The sequence below is a fragment of the Schistocerca nitens genome, chromosome 1 (assembly GCF_023898315.1).
Source record: "Schistocerca nitens isolate TAMUIC-IGC-003100 chromosome 1, iqSchNite1.1, whole genome shotgun sequence".
Lineage (NCBI taxonomy): Eukaryota > Metazoa > Arthropoda > Insecta > Orthoptera > Acrididae > Schistocerca > Schistocerca nitens.
Genome location: NC_064614.1, coordinates 524,211,280 through 524,226,966, shown reverse-complemented (window position 1 = coordinate 524,226,966; position 15,687 = coordinate 524,211,280). Strand labels below are relative to the sequence as shown.

At 36.3% G+C, this 15,687-nt stretch overlaps 1 pseudogene; it reads left to right on the top strand.

The window, feature by feature from the left end:
• The first annotated feature begins 766 nt into the window (after positions 1-766).
• On the top strand, positions 767-884 carry LOC126207436 (5S ribosomal RNA; annotated as a pseudogene).
• Positions 885-15,687: the final 14,803 nt, after the last annotated feature.

Sequence of the window (15,687 nt, the reverse complement as noted above, 5' to 3'; positions counted from 1 at the left end):
ATAGATCTACCTTGAGTGCTAAGGTATCATAATCTGCATGTGAGACAGTTGGCATCACGCTATGACACTGTGCAGTAATTGTGCTCACTGCAGCTGTTGTCATCACATCCTTGATTTTATTTACCAACTCTGCTACTACATCCAATGGCGTGTCAGACTGGAACACTATAACTGCTTTGACAGGAAGTGGCAAACAACAGCTCCATGTTGTGGGCAGCAAGCCATCTGGAATGGCTTCTATGTCTACTCTGCTCATTAGGTCCCACAAGTACTGTGAAGGTTTTCTGTTGCCAATAGCTTACTGAGTGAGAACCTCTTGGAATCGCTCTTCCTGCAATGCTAACACTTGCCAAATGAATTCTGCTTTAAGACAGTCATAATAGTTAGCCTCTGGTTGTGAGGTAATTATATCTTGCACTTCTGCAGCATACTGGTGATCTAATTGGCATTCACTAAAATTTCAGAATAGAAAAAACTGGCCTCCACCTGTGCAAACCACAAAGCTGGATTATGTGGCCTGAAAGGTGGTAGTCTTACAGCCAATCATGACACGGTGGGATTCACATAAGCCATTTTGCAAATCTCTTCCATAAGTTCTCGGTAATCCAATGAGACTGCACAAATAAATCACGTCCGGGTCATTACTTTGTCAGTACAAATTGTGCAGACTATTGTTCGACCAGTAGAACCTGTGTGTACTTAATACAGCAGAGCTAGACTACACAAAAACTCCCTCAAACAATTAATGTTAGCTTTATTTAACACAGTCAATGGCCTTGCTGCAGTGGTAACACCGGTTCCCGTCAGATCACCAAAGTTAAACGCTGTCGGGCTGGGCTAGCACTTGGATGGGTGACCATCCGTTCTGCCAAGCGCTGTTGGCAAGCGGGGTGCGCCCAGCCCTTGTAAGGCAAACTGAGGAGCTACTTGATTGAGAAGTAGTGGCTCTGGTCTCGGAAACTGACATACAGCTGGGAGAGCGGTGTGCTGACCACATACCCCTCCATATCCTCATCCAGTGACGCCTATGGGCTGAGGATGACACGGCGGCCAGTCGATACCGTTGGGCCTTCATGGCCTGTTTAGGAGGAGGAGTTGTTGTTGTTGTTGTTGTTGTTTGTTTTTTTAAACACAGTCACAGGAGATGGCCAAAAAATACACAGCTTGTTCGATCGTTCCGAGCTTGCGATTGTAAATAACTTAAGATGCAGGCAACAAACATCAGATGTGTCTCATTACTATGCATGGACTAACTACATGTATGGAAGATAGAAAAATATAAAAAGTATAAGCAAAGAATAACAAAACCAAAACACACTTATATAAAACACAGCACCTCTGGTGGCTGGTGCGAAATGTTTAACGGTGCAGTTGTTTGTAAACACATGCGCACAGTATGTGCAACACAACTCTATGTAAAGCTAACTTATCAAAATAATGAGCAGCTCCTAACAACCAAATCAAACTTCAGGACACTCCAATATGGTGTGCCTCAAGGAAGCATACTAGGGCCTTTTCTGTTCCTTGTATATGTAAATAACTTATTTGAACCCCAAAATTGCATGGTTGTAAGCTATGCCAATGACATATCCTTCATCAGCTGTGGCAGTGACATGCAGTCTGCAGCTAACGCTACTGAGATCAGTTTCAATACTCTGTCTGCATACCTTACAGCAAACAAGCTTCTTGTAAATAAAGACAAAATGGTAATAATGAAGTTCATCCATAGTTATAATGCTGCCATAACTGATACTGTATTTACATCCCCATTGGGTCTTGCATATGCAAATTCACATAAATTTTTGGGCATTGTTGTTGATGGACATTATCATGGAAAGAACATGTAGATAATATTTGCAAGAAAATCAGTAGAAATGTGTATCTACTGAAATGGGTCTCAGCCTTCTTGGACCATGATACTTTAAGGCAAATATATTTTGGGTTAATTCATCTGCACCTTCAGTATGGTATTGAGATATGGGGTGGGGCATCAGCAGTTCATATAGATAGACTTTTTAGATTACAAAAAAAGGCAGTAAGAATGGTAGCCAAGGTAAAGAAGAGAGAGCCTTGTAGAGACATCTTTAGAAAATATAAAATTCTTACGGTGTACTCCATGTATATACTGCAGACAGTCATGTTCGTGAAACAAAATCCTGAATTTAATATGAGAAACAGTAATGTACACAACTATGATACATGGGGAAGGGAAAATTTTCATAGAATTGTGACCAATAAAAAGGCAACGGACCACAGCCCACACAGAATGGGAGCAATTTTCTACAATGCACTACCCTGTGAACTCAAGAAAGTAAATCTAAATATGCTAAAGAGCAGACTGAAGCAATTATTAATAGAGAAGTGTTGTTACTCTATAGATGACTTTAAATTGTAGTGTCATCTTGGAAAACAGAGTATATAGACAATGTCTCCGATCTATCAATGGTATGAAAGAATGTAATTATACACTGTATTATGTGTACTGTACTATTATAAATATAAGCTAAATTGTGTTACACTATAGAGGAATCTACTTGTAGTGCCCTTTTGAAAAATAATGTGTACAGACATGTGTCTGATCCATATGTTGTTATGAAAGAATGTAAATATTTTACTGTATATGTGTAATGTAATCTAAATTTTCCTGACAATGTCTGAAAACTTTTTGTTATATGGACAGAAAATAAATAAATAAATAAATAAATGTAACTGCATGGTGTCACCACATTTACAATTGGTCCGTATGTAATAGATTAACATTGAACATAAATTAAAAAAAAAAAAAAAAACAGTAAGTACTTCAGCATAAAGAGGGAAAATAATTTTGTTGCTTTAAGCAGAGATGATAAATGTATAGTTTTTGTAACAAACTTGAAGTTTTAGGGATGAATATTAATTGTCAATTAACATGGAACGAACACATAAAGATGTTGCCAAAAAGAATGCCATTTTTTGTAGCAGCCAATATCGTCTGGCGGCATACTGTTCCTACATACACGCAGTTCTTAGCTACAGGATTATTTTCTGGGGATCGAAGATGCAAAACATGGACACAATTTTTAAGCTGCAGAAAAATGCTGTGAGAAGAATAATTAGAAGTAGTTGTACGTTCATTCCTATGAACTGTTTAAAAAACTGGGCAACCTTACTGCACCAAGTGAGTGCATTTACTAATGTACTTCACCAATAGTTCCACACATAATCTTGGAACAAGAGCCAGTTTCAAATTGTATTTACCAAGAAAAAATAAACAAAAACTCAAAACAACATTTTTTATCAGGGAATAAAATTTTATAATAAATTGCCTAAGCAGATGGCAAAAGATTACTAAAATACATCTGTTTAAAAAGGCAGGCCAACTATTCTTCATAAGTAATGCATACTACACTATCAAATATTACTTATAGAACTCAGAGTATTGGTTAATAATGTTAGGGGATAACATAATACTTTTTCACATTTCAATGCTTTTGCAATAAAATCATGTGGCAAGATATCTGGTGCTTGATACAAATGCCTTGTCATTCTCACTCATCACTGGAGATGGAGGAGGGGGATACTGACTCAGTTTTTCAGGTGGACTGAGGGGAAGACATAAGGCATGTACAGGACATAGCGTTATGTTTACAGGCTTGTAGTCATTTTTCCAAATGAAATGGAGTTAGCTCAAGAGTTATAGCACTCGTCTGTGATTCAGGAGTCACCAGTGGGCATCATTGATGCGTGCAGCATGAAGAGCAAAACTGTAAGTTACCTGGAGCAAATTGTGTGTATAACAAAGTATACATGTGCGTGTGTGCGAGTGTATACCTGTCCTTTTTTCCCCCTAAGGTAAGTCTTTCCGCTCCCGGGATTGGAATGACTCCTTACCCTCTCCCTTAAATCCCACATCCTTTCGTCTTTCCCTCTCCTTCCCTCTTTCCTGATGAGACAACAGTTTGTTGCGAAAGCTTGAATTTTGTGTGTATGTTTGTGTTCGTTTGTGTCTCTGTCGACCTGCCAGCACTTTCATTTGGTAAGTCACATCATCTTTGTTTTTAGATATATAACAAAGTACTTTGTATGACAGGTTCCAACTGAATGAGGTTGTGCTGTTGTTAAGACACTGACCTCATATTTGAAAGGATAAAGTTTCTATCCGGTCATCCTGATTTACATTTTCTGTGTTTTAGTAAATAATTTCAGGCAAATACCAGGATTGTCCCTTCATCAGTGCAATGGTGAACTACCTGTCCAATCCTCATAAAAGTATACTCATATATTCTTTGTGTGTATATATTTCTGAGCTATTTATTTCCATTGATAAATCCTATATCATTGTCAGATGATCTCTGAATGAATGAATAAATAAATAAAATTAATAAAGCTGGGAATGTCAGGAATAGATGACGTGTGATGTATTTCAGAAATGGAAATGAGAACATCACCTCTGGTCTCCTCCCTCCTCCTCCCCTACATACTTAATTTCCTTTGGTGGCAGGAGCAGGTAAAAAAAAAAAAAAATTACTGCAGAGAAAAGTGAAAGACACTATGAACATATCATATGCATAGCTAGTGCCAATGATTCAAAAAAATGAGGCACAAAATTACTTTAAAAGTCTGAAAAAATTCTTAGAAGGTAATAAATATTGAAACACAATCGAAACAGCTCAACTTCATAGGTACAACCAAATGTACAATTTGTGTCAGTAAGGAGATACGAAAAACAAACATTAAAATGAAACTGATGTGTGCTTCATTTTAAAAATGTAGAATAGTAGATATACGCAAAATGGACAGATGTTTATATACTAAACATAGAATGCAACAAAATTACAAAGGAAAAAAAATCTTCTGTGTGACAGGATAAACAAAATTCTTCATGAAAAAGGCAATAGATATATATTTTTAGAGTAAAGGGTAGAAAATTAACCACTACAAGTGATTGTGTTACTTTAGGAAACAAATTTAAAATAACTTACCAGAATGTTCAGTGTACAGGGTGGTCAGAAAATGTGTGAAACGCTTGTAGTGATGTTGTAGGGAAAGTTGTACTGAGACATAAATGTTACGAAAAAAATTTGATACGTTGCGCCGTTTCTGAATTATTTAGCATTGAAGTTAGCCAATCAGATCGTCGCACGCGTAAATTCAAGTTTCAGGTAATGAGTCAAAGCACTCATTGGTCGAACATCGCCCCTGGCAGGCCGCTTGAATGTGAGCGCGCGACGCCCCGATTGGCTAAATTCTATGCTAAATAACTCGGAAATGGAGCAACATATCGAATTTCTTTCTTAACATTTATGTCTCAGTACAATCTGCCCTACAACATCATGACAACTGTTTCAGACATTTTCTGACCACCCTGTATAATAAATAAAGCAGAGCATTAGGGCAATACCTAAATGAACCTTAACCACATTTCTTCATAATGAGTGGATTCGGCTGCAAAGAAGATGAATCATACGGACATATAAATAACTACAAACTGATAAACTCATTCTATAGAAAGATACAGAAATCTACATATGTACTCTGCAAATCACTGTGAAGTATATGGCAGTATTGTACCAGTTATTAGGGCTTTCTCCTGTTCCACTCACATATGGATCACAGGAAGAATGATTGCTTAAATCTTTCTGATTTGTCTTGTCTTTCACAATTCCTATCGAAGCAATAGGCAACTGTAATATATTCATAGTTTCATCACTTATAGTTGGGTCAAGAAACTTACCAAATAGGTTTTCACAGGATAGTTTATGCCTATCTTCAAGTACCGTCATTGCAGTTCTTTCAGCGTCTTAGTGTCAATATCCCGTGGGTCAAACAAGCCTGTGATCAGTCATGCTGCCCTTTTCTGTATCCATTCAGTATCCCGTGCTAGTCCTATTTGGTATAGGTCCCACACTTGAGCAGTATTCTGGGATGGGTCACATAAGTGTCTTGTATGTATTGTGAAACTGGGTGATTTTGGACACTGGGGAGATTTTGAACAGTCTGTTTTATTTGCTCTTTCCTGCTGCATAGCAACAAATTGCCCCTAATTTTCACTCCTACATGCCACTTATCAGAACCAAAATACATTAATATAGGGGTTCTGCAAGGTAGCATATTAAGAACAATACTAATCCTGATATACATCAATGACTTTCCCAGTAGTGTTGCTCATGGTGAAAAAACTCTATTCGCTGATGACAGCAACATTATAGTCACTGAGGAAACAAGAGAACTACTTGCAGAGAAAGCAAATGAAGCTCTCAAGGAAGTTTACAGTTGGTCAATAAGTTATAAAGTGACATTGAACATAAAGAAAACTAATGCCATGAATTTCAGTTTGAAAAGGGAAAATTACAATGTTAAATTAAATGTAGATGGCATCTCTATAGACTGTGTAACAAATGCAAAATTTCTAGGAATGAATATTGATTCTCAATTGAAGTGGTGTGAACACACAAAGGTACCGGTACTTGCAAACAGAATGTCATCAGCATGTTATGCCCTTAGAATCCTATCATCATTATGTAACATGCAGTGTCTTTTTGTTACATACTATACACTCAATTCTTAGCTATGGCATTCTTTTTTGGGGATCAAATGCACAAAATATGAACACAATTTTCAAACTCCAGAAAAGAGCCGAGAGAACCATAACCAAAAATGGCAGCTGAGCTCATTGAAAAGATCTGTTCAAAACACTGGGGATTTTAACTGCTCTGTGTGAATACATTTACCAGTCAGTTGTACACATCAAAAATAACATTGGTAATTACTACACAAACAGTTCTGTCCATGACTATCTAACAAGAGCTAGAGCCAACTTACATTTGCCAAGAAAAAATAGACATAAAATTCAAAACAACATTTTATACCAAGGAATAAAACTGTACAATAAATTACCAAAATAGATAAAAGAAATTGCAAAAGTAAACTTATTTAAAAAGGCAGCTAAAAAGTACCTGTTATGCAATACATTTTATACATTGAAGGATTACTTACATAAAATAGAGTAGGGGTTTGGTAAAAAAATGTTATACGAATAAATAATAACAATGATTATAAAACATCCAACATTCCACGTAACTTCCACATAACACTTTCACATTATGTTTTTTCCTTCTTTTTTTCCTTTTCTAGGAAAACTTACCACCAAGCTATGTATTGCAGTATTGCACAATACTAACACCTCTTCCTCTTTCTGAGCTCAACATCTCGCTCATTATAGAGGGATGCTGACTCAGTTTTTGAGGATAGCAAATGGGAAGTTGTGGTACAGAAAATGGCCCAGAGGTCACCGGTGTGTGGTGTGTGTGTGTGTGTGTGTGTGTGTGTGTGTGTGTGTGTGTGTGAAGTGAGTGAAGTGTTATGGAACAATGTGTGTATAGTGTGTGCAGTGACTGATAGTGAGATATGAGTGAACAGTGTGGCATTACATTATGTAATAAGTTATTTGTAAAAAAAGTATTCTATACCAGGAGTAACTCTAATGATTGTCTCTAACTAGAAGTCTGTAAATCTGCTTGTGTCTGTGTATGTGCGGATGGATATGTGTGTGTGTGCGAGTGTATACCTGTCCTTTTTTCCCCCTAAGGTAAGTCTTTCCACTCCTGGGATTGGAATGACTCCTTACCCTCCACCTTAAAACCCACATCCTTTCGTCTTTCCCTCTCCTTCCCTCTTTCCTGATGAGGCAACAGTTTGTTGCGAAAGCTTGAATTTTGTGTGTATGTTTGTGTTTGTTTGTGTGTCTATCGACCTGCCAGCACTTTTCGTTCGGTAAGTCACTTCATCTGTGTTTTTAGATATATTTTTCCCACGTGGAATGTTTCCCTCTATTATATTCAATCATTAATTTGTATATGAATTAGCTTATTTTAAAATTGGTCTAAAATTGTAAATACTTTGACATGTCCTATATCCTTGTAAAAAGAGATCTCTACTACTACTACTACTACTACTACCACTACCACTACTAGAATTATTTTAAGTGTGAGACTATATTTCCTGTGTTCCATAACTTTTATTTTGTATCAAATGAGTCTCATTGCTGAAAGTTCACTCAGTATCATCAAGGGGAAAATTTCTATTGTTGAGACCAGCAAAAAAATATTATAACTGCAGTTGTCAACGAGATCAGTAGACTATGAGATTGAGACAATTGCTGTCCAAGCTTGTCAAGTTTTTCGTGTAAAATTATAAAATACCAATAGTTTTTACAAAATTTTGTACTGCCTAGGGTGATTTTGGACAATGTCAAAAATGTATAAAAGCAAGAAAGGTGCTAAAATACAGTGTGATTATGATCCGGAACTAATAGATAAAGCAGCCATGATATTTAGTACAGAAAATTATCATATAGAAAAATGAGTGACTTGTGTGGCATACCTAGATTGACTCTACAAAATAAAGTATGGGAAATACATCCGAAAAAATTGGGAAAACAGCCAGTACTAAATGGGGATAAAGAAGAAATTTAGAACCAAAATATCTTGAGGGGTGTACATTGAGGATTTCCTTTCACTATACTTGATATTAGATATTTAGCAAAAGACTACCTTCATAACTGTGGCTGAAAAGAGAAGAAATTTTCTAGCAGTTTACCAGAAGAAGAAGGGTGCATTTATTCCTTGAGCAACCTTCAGAAGATATCTCCATTCACCTAAGTGAAAATATTAAAAGAGCTCACAGCAAAGAGAGCAAAGTTACAGTTAAAATGTGTTTCTCCAATATAAAGCCAACTCTGGGTGGCAAGAAGATGGTTCATAGGAAACCTATTTCAATAGGAGTAAGAGTGGATGGTTTGATCTACTGATATTTGAAGACTAGTTCTTTACACAGTCAGTTTGCCCTATTTGAAGAAGCAAAATGGGCCAACAATGATGATTAGAGACAACTTATCCAGTCACATGTCTTTAAGTGTTATTGAAGAGTGTGAGTGGAATGATATTTCATACCTTCTTCTTCCCTGTAATAATACCCACCTTCTCCAGTTGTTGGATGTAGGCTTCTTGAGACCAATGAAAACTGCATGGCAAGCTGTATTAATTAGAAAAAATACTCTCATGGGATCATTTCCAAGGATGGTTTCCCATCTCTTCTGAAGCACACACTAAGATTTCAGTAAACTCTACTGAAAACATAAAAAGTGTGTGTCGCACCATTTGATAAAGGTCTTGTCTTACAGAAACTGCCTAATGATAAGGAGGGCTGGCAAAGTAATGCAGAGGCATGAACTTCCAGGTTTGAAGAAGTACTCAAAGAAATTTGATATCCTCCAAATATGCTTGCTAGTTCTCATGGCTGCAAATTAGACATTCCTCCTGGGAAAACAGTTAGGGGCCATGACTTCCAGGAATATGAAAACAGTGTGAAAACAAGTGATAGTGCTTCTAGCAGCAGTGAAAGTGAAAATGGCCCATCAGACAATGAAGTTTCATTGATGAAAGAAGAGGCTTGTCTTGTTGCAGACTATAAATACACATACGTGAACAAGGAGTGTACGAAGCAGTATGTTGGAGTGGCCACAAATGTTGGTTCATGGGAAGTATGTATGAAATTCTTGTACACACACAACAACAGAAATGTTTTTGTGTTTCCCAGTGTCCCTGATTAGGACACAATACCAAAAGAACAAGTTTTGTGAGTATTTCCTGCAACAGCTGAGAAGAGAATGATGTTTATTTTTAGAGAAGATATGTTTTAGACTTATAGGTCATCCTAACTTTATGGCCAATGATTGAAGTGTTTGAAAATTAATTTTGAATGTTGAGTAAGAAAACTGACTTTGATCTTTTAGTAGAATTTCTTTGCTTTGTTTCTATTCTTAATATTTCAATTTAGAACTTTAAAAGTTTGCAATTTAACTTGTTAGAAAATAATAATTGACCTTTAATATATAAAATTCGTTACCACAATCCTTGTCACTTATTTGTAGTGATGGACATTCTTAAAATGTGTTAAAAGTCACTAAACTCAAATGGAAGAATGCAGATTTTTTTTTCTTAGGAAACCTCAAATTACATCTGATTTCCATCCCATATACATTGTAACTTTGGATAAAGATTCAAGAAATGCATGTACATACAATCATCCCAATCCATGGGATGATTTTGGCCACTGTATTTGTCTGTCTCAGGCAAATGTAGGTACACACAGTAGTTACAGCAGCTGCCAGGATAATAGCTCACCCTCTTTGCTCAATAATTAATAAATCACTCAAAGAAGGCCACTTTCTAGATGTCCTAAGGTATACAGAGATAAACCTTTGTTTAAAAAAAGCTCAAGAGAAGATATGGGGAACTACAGCACAATCTCTATTCTCCCAATTCTTTCCAAAATATTTGAAAAAGAGGTGTCACACAAATTAAAAAAAATATAGAGAAATAAAACATAATTTCAGTTAATCAATATGGCTTTCAAAAACACAAGTGTACAATAGAGGCCATAAATGATTTTGTGAAAAAAATCACTTCTGCCTTAAACAAGTCAGGAAAAGTTGGAGGATTATTCTGTGACCTTATGGAAACATTTGACTGTGTCAGCCATCATTTGCTCATGTATATAGAAAGATCTAAAATTGAATATTGGGAAAACACATTTGATGCTGTTTAAAACTAAAAATTCTATGGTAAAAGAATTCCACATTAGTCGTAGAAACCAAGAACTGAAAGAAGCGGACTGTGTTAAATTTTTAGGCATGCATTTGGACCAAAATCTATCCTGGTCTTCACACATAAAGTATTTAGCAAGTAAATTAAACAGCCTGACATTTGCAATGAAGATTCTGTCATATTCAACTAGCATGGAGACAAGAAAAATAGTTTGCCACAGCTACTTTGAATCAGTTATAAGGTTTTTTGGGGCAGGCACAAGCAAAATTACTAGAATCATAAAATTACAAAAATCAATTTGCTACAAATATAGCTAATGCAAAACTGAAAGTATCCTGTCAGCCACTGTTAAGAAATTTAAAAGTATTAAATGCTCCATGTTTATACATTTATGATCTGATTATTTTTGTATACAGTAACACCAAGTTATTCATAGACAATAGCTTTAAACATCAATACAGTACTAGGAACAAGGAGAATTTCATGCTTCCCACTCAAAGATTAAAGCTGTTTGCACAAACACCAGAATACATGGGCATTAAAATTTACAACATTCTAAAAAAGAAAAAAATCCTCAGCATGGAGATGGGGCAAATAAAGCAAAAACTATGACAATTGTTAGTACACAAATGTTATTATTCCTTAGAAGAAATTCTTAATGATAATCAGACAATCTGAGCAAGAAAGCTAGTGTTTTGTCAATTACTAATTATTCTCTCTTTTTCCAGTAATACTGTTGTTAGGCTACACACAGTCTCTATAAATTATAAATTAATAATTATTGTTTCTGTAATACACATATATTGTAATTGCATTATTGACGAGTCCCTTGTACATTACATCTTGTGATTTAACTCTGTATGTAATAGGACAATAAAAATTCTGATTCTGATTCTGACTTTCTGTTTTTAGCATATTTTATTCACTACACAAATGCCTCACCCCTTCTTTAACAAACAATGCTATATAACATAATCTATGCATGTTATGGTGAAAATAACCTCAAAATTATGTGAAATCACCCCATTTGATGGTAGTCTCCTTTATAACTGATGAAATTTCCCTAGCATTTCACCACTGAACCACATCTGTCACCTGCTTTACATACGACTGAGACAATGTGATCATTCCATTTCATATCCCTACAAATTGCTACATCCAAGTTTTTGCATGAGTTGACTAATTTCAATTGTGTCTTATTTATGTTATAGTCACAGGAAACTAAGTTGTCAATATTCGCACCACTTTGAAATCTTATCAAGATCTGACTGAATATTTGTGCAGCTTCTTTCAGAGGGTACCTCTTTACAGATAACTGCATCATCTGTGAAAAGTTTGAGGTAACTGTTAATATCGTCTGCAAAGTTATTAAAATACAACATGGTGGGGCAGACAGCTATAGCAGAAGTAACACAGAATGTGAAAAAGTGAAATTAATTGATGACCTGAGTACCAAAATGGCACTTGCAGTTGTAGCAATAAACTTAAAACTAGGGAAAAACAGCCTTGTTATAGCAACCCTTTATAGGTTTCCTGAAAGCAGTACTGAAGGATTTTTAATTGACTAGAGAACTTACTGGAGAAGGCATTAGCAAACAAAAAATGCACGTTGTTTGCTGAAAACATCAATACAGACACATAAATAATAATGTTAATTATCTGTGTTATGATGATTTATTATAGTGTTATAATTATAATCACATAAACTTAGCTTCCATAAGAATTACTATAGGTATGGTACAAAAAAATGCACTGATTAAGTTCTCATGGACATGGGAGGTTAGATTAGATTAGATTAGTACTTGTTCCATAGATAATGAATACGACACTTTGTAATGATGTGGAACGTGTTAGAGAAAGTACATTTAACCTTAAAAAACTACAAATCTGACTACTGATACCTTACCAAGGAAATTGATGTAGGGAATGCAGACATCATAAAAACTGACATGTTTATATACAAAATAAAATTCAATTATAATTGATCAAAGAGAGTATTAGAGAATGAAAAATGGAACCAGTATACAATGCAACTAATATTAATGAGAAATGTGAAAGTCCTATAACCTATTCAATAAAACTTTAAACTAAATGTGTGCTGCAGTAAAAGAACTAAATAAAGTTATAAATCATGAAACTGAGAAGTTCCCTCCTGAAATCATTGAACTGAAAGAGGACATGAAAGATTGTTTTGTATGATTAAGAAATACTAACACGTTTTAACAAAATGCAAACTATTCAGGAAAAAATAGACACACTCATTGACTAACCTGAAAGCAAAGTGTTAGTAAAACAGCCTGGGAAATAATCTATTAATAGTGTGGAAGAAGGCATATCATGAACACAAATGCATTAAGTTAAAAGAAAACAATGATGTAACAAATTACCCAAAAGAAGTGTGTGAGTAATTCATACCAAAGCTCAGTACAATTGAAATGTGTGACTGGGCTTCCAGTTTTAATATTAAAAACACTTGCCAATCATTTTTTCATCCATTGTATTACACAGATGGATCTCCAAGCTGTCATTTCAAAACTTTGAGTTAAAATGTCTTGCAGATGGGATGATATTTAATCTAAGTTAGTAAAGTACTGCGCGAAGAAAATTAGTTAAGTTGTGACACACCTAAAAAATACCTCCCTCTACCACACAGAATTCCATGGGGGACAGTTACTGAGATGATAGGAAATCTCACTGCACCATCTTTGATGGCCAAGCTATGCGTGCGCTTGTCAACAATTGCCTTCTTTTTCTGTAATTTCAAACACTTATTGTCACCACCTAAAGAAGAAATTCCATGACACAAAAGCAATTTTGCTGAAGGAACTGACAGGAATATATATCACAAGAATAACTGTCAACGACAGAACACAGTCCTTCAAATTTTTTTGTTTAACAGAATGTAGTACTGATGTTATTCTCAGATGGAACTTCTTGCAGGCATCACAAGCAATCATAGACTGTGGAAGATCAGAGCCCCAGACTGACAAAGCTGGTCTAATAACATACATAACAAAGATTGCTCTGAGCAGTTGTTGGCCATTGAAGTTGTTGTTATCTCACCATCATCAGTGAGATGAGTCCCAGTTGTCACACAAAATGCTTATTTAAACTGTGAAGCTTCAGTCAGTTGTGTGAAGCAACTCAGCCTCGCAAAATAAATCTGTATGCCAGAGACAATCATAAGCACTGAAGCTGATCAAGAACAATATTTTGCCCCACTAATTGTCATGAGCAGCCACACCCCACTCCTAAAAATGTGTGCATAGGGACAGCCAAATTAGTACAGAAAGTACAGTTTAGTTTCATTTCTGAAGAATCGTGCTCTGCTGTCACTAAAGACAATGCAGGGGAGCAAGTTACAATTGAACTGCCAACAGGATCTGTCATGCCTGAAGAATAATGCTGGCAAGTGTTAGCATCCAGCACTAATTTTTGGATGGTTTCAGATCTGCAGTGGAGAGGAAACAGACAAAGCAGCCTATGGTAAAACATCTTATCAACACTGGGGATCATCCACCAATTCACCAGTGCTCATGTCGGCTGTGCCAAAACTACTGCATGTAGATGCCAAATTTTTCTGGAACAAGGTGCAAGAAAGATCTTTCCATGTCCTTAAGGAGATGCTGATATCTTCTCTAGTCCTAGCATCACATGATGAGAATGCTGAGATTGTACGTCACATCAGTTATAGCAGTTATGGGATAGGTGCAATTCTAGTGCAAATTCAGGAAGGTGCTTAAAGTGTGATAGCTTATGGTTCCAGGATGCTCCCCTAGTCTGTGAGGAACTACTCTAAAGCTGAGAAGGACTGCCTGGCAATAGTTTGGGCCATCAACAAGTTCCGGCCATATTTATTTGGCAAATTATTCACTGTTGACTCAAGGATGCTGACTGCCTTCCAAAGAATCCTCTAACAGAACACAGCAGTGTGGGTGATATTTCAGTAATCACAGCATTAAATGACAATGTTGATTAACAGAGGGAAGGTCCAGCATGGCTGAAAACCGCAGAAGCCTTGAAGGAGGAGGAACTAACACAGGAGAATTTCAATTAATAAATGGGATGTTGTATAAGAGAACATATGATACAATGAGGTGGAAGTGGTTGCTCATCATCCCAGTTCATCTATGAGTAGCTATCCTGAAGTGTGTCCATGGCTCCAACATATTGTCACCAGAGATTCATGAAGACTCTATACAGAACCAGATGCAGGTGTCATTGGCCAGGTCTTCACTGATCCATTAGACACTATGTGAGCCCTGTAAGAAATGCCACCAAGAGATGCATCACCTGTGGAATGTCCAGTATCAATTCCACCTGCTGCAGAAACATTCCACAAAACTGGAATAAACTTCTTGGGGAAGTTCCTGAATTCGGCAAATGGGTTATGGATGGATAATAGTTTATACTGACTACCTTGCCCACTATGCTGTCACAGAAGCTATGCCAAATGCTGAAGCTCCAGAAGTTGCAAATTCCTTGTAGAATGTGTCAGTTCAGAGAGATGAACCTGTTATGTAATTATTTCTGATCACAGAATCATTTTCATCATCATTGACACACAAATCGCCGAAGTGGCATCAACTAAAGAGACTTGCAATACAGTGGCTAAACCCTGAAGGAGATATCCCGGCCAATGAAAGCCATATGATCATTTCATTTCCCTTTTGATCAAGGAAAAGTTTTTCTGTTGAGGCTAGTATCAAAGGTAATTTCATGTTGTGATGTCAGCCACAGGATGACAACTACCTATCACCCATAGACAAGTGGCCTCACAAAATGCTTTAATAAGAGATTGGCAGATATGCTCTCATTGTACAATGATGTCAAACAGAGATATTAAGATACAATACTGCCTGTAGTGACATTCGTATAGAACTTTTTGCAGATAAGTGGTGCGGCCTTCTCATTCAGGAAACTGAACACCTCCTCAATGATCATGAAGCTTTGTTCAGAGGGAGTAACCTTTGATGCTCATCATGGTGAAGAGGATGTGATAAGATGACCATAACAGAATTCACGGAATTTTTCTCCAGTCAGAAGATCAAAACAACAATAGATACACTATTTCCATTTCAACTGGATGATGTTACTCATC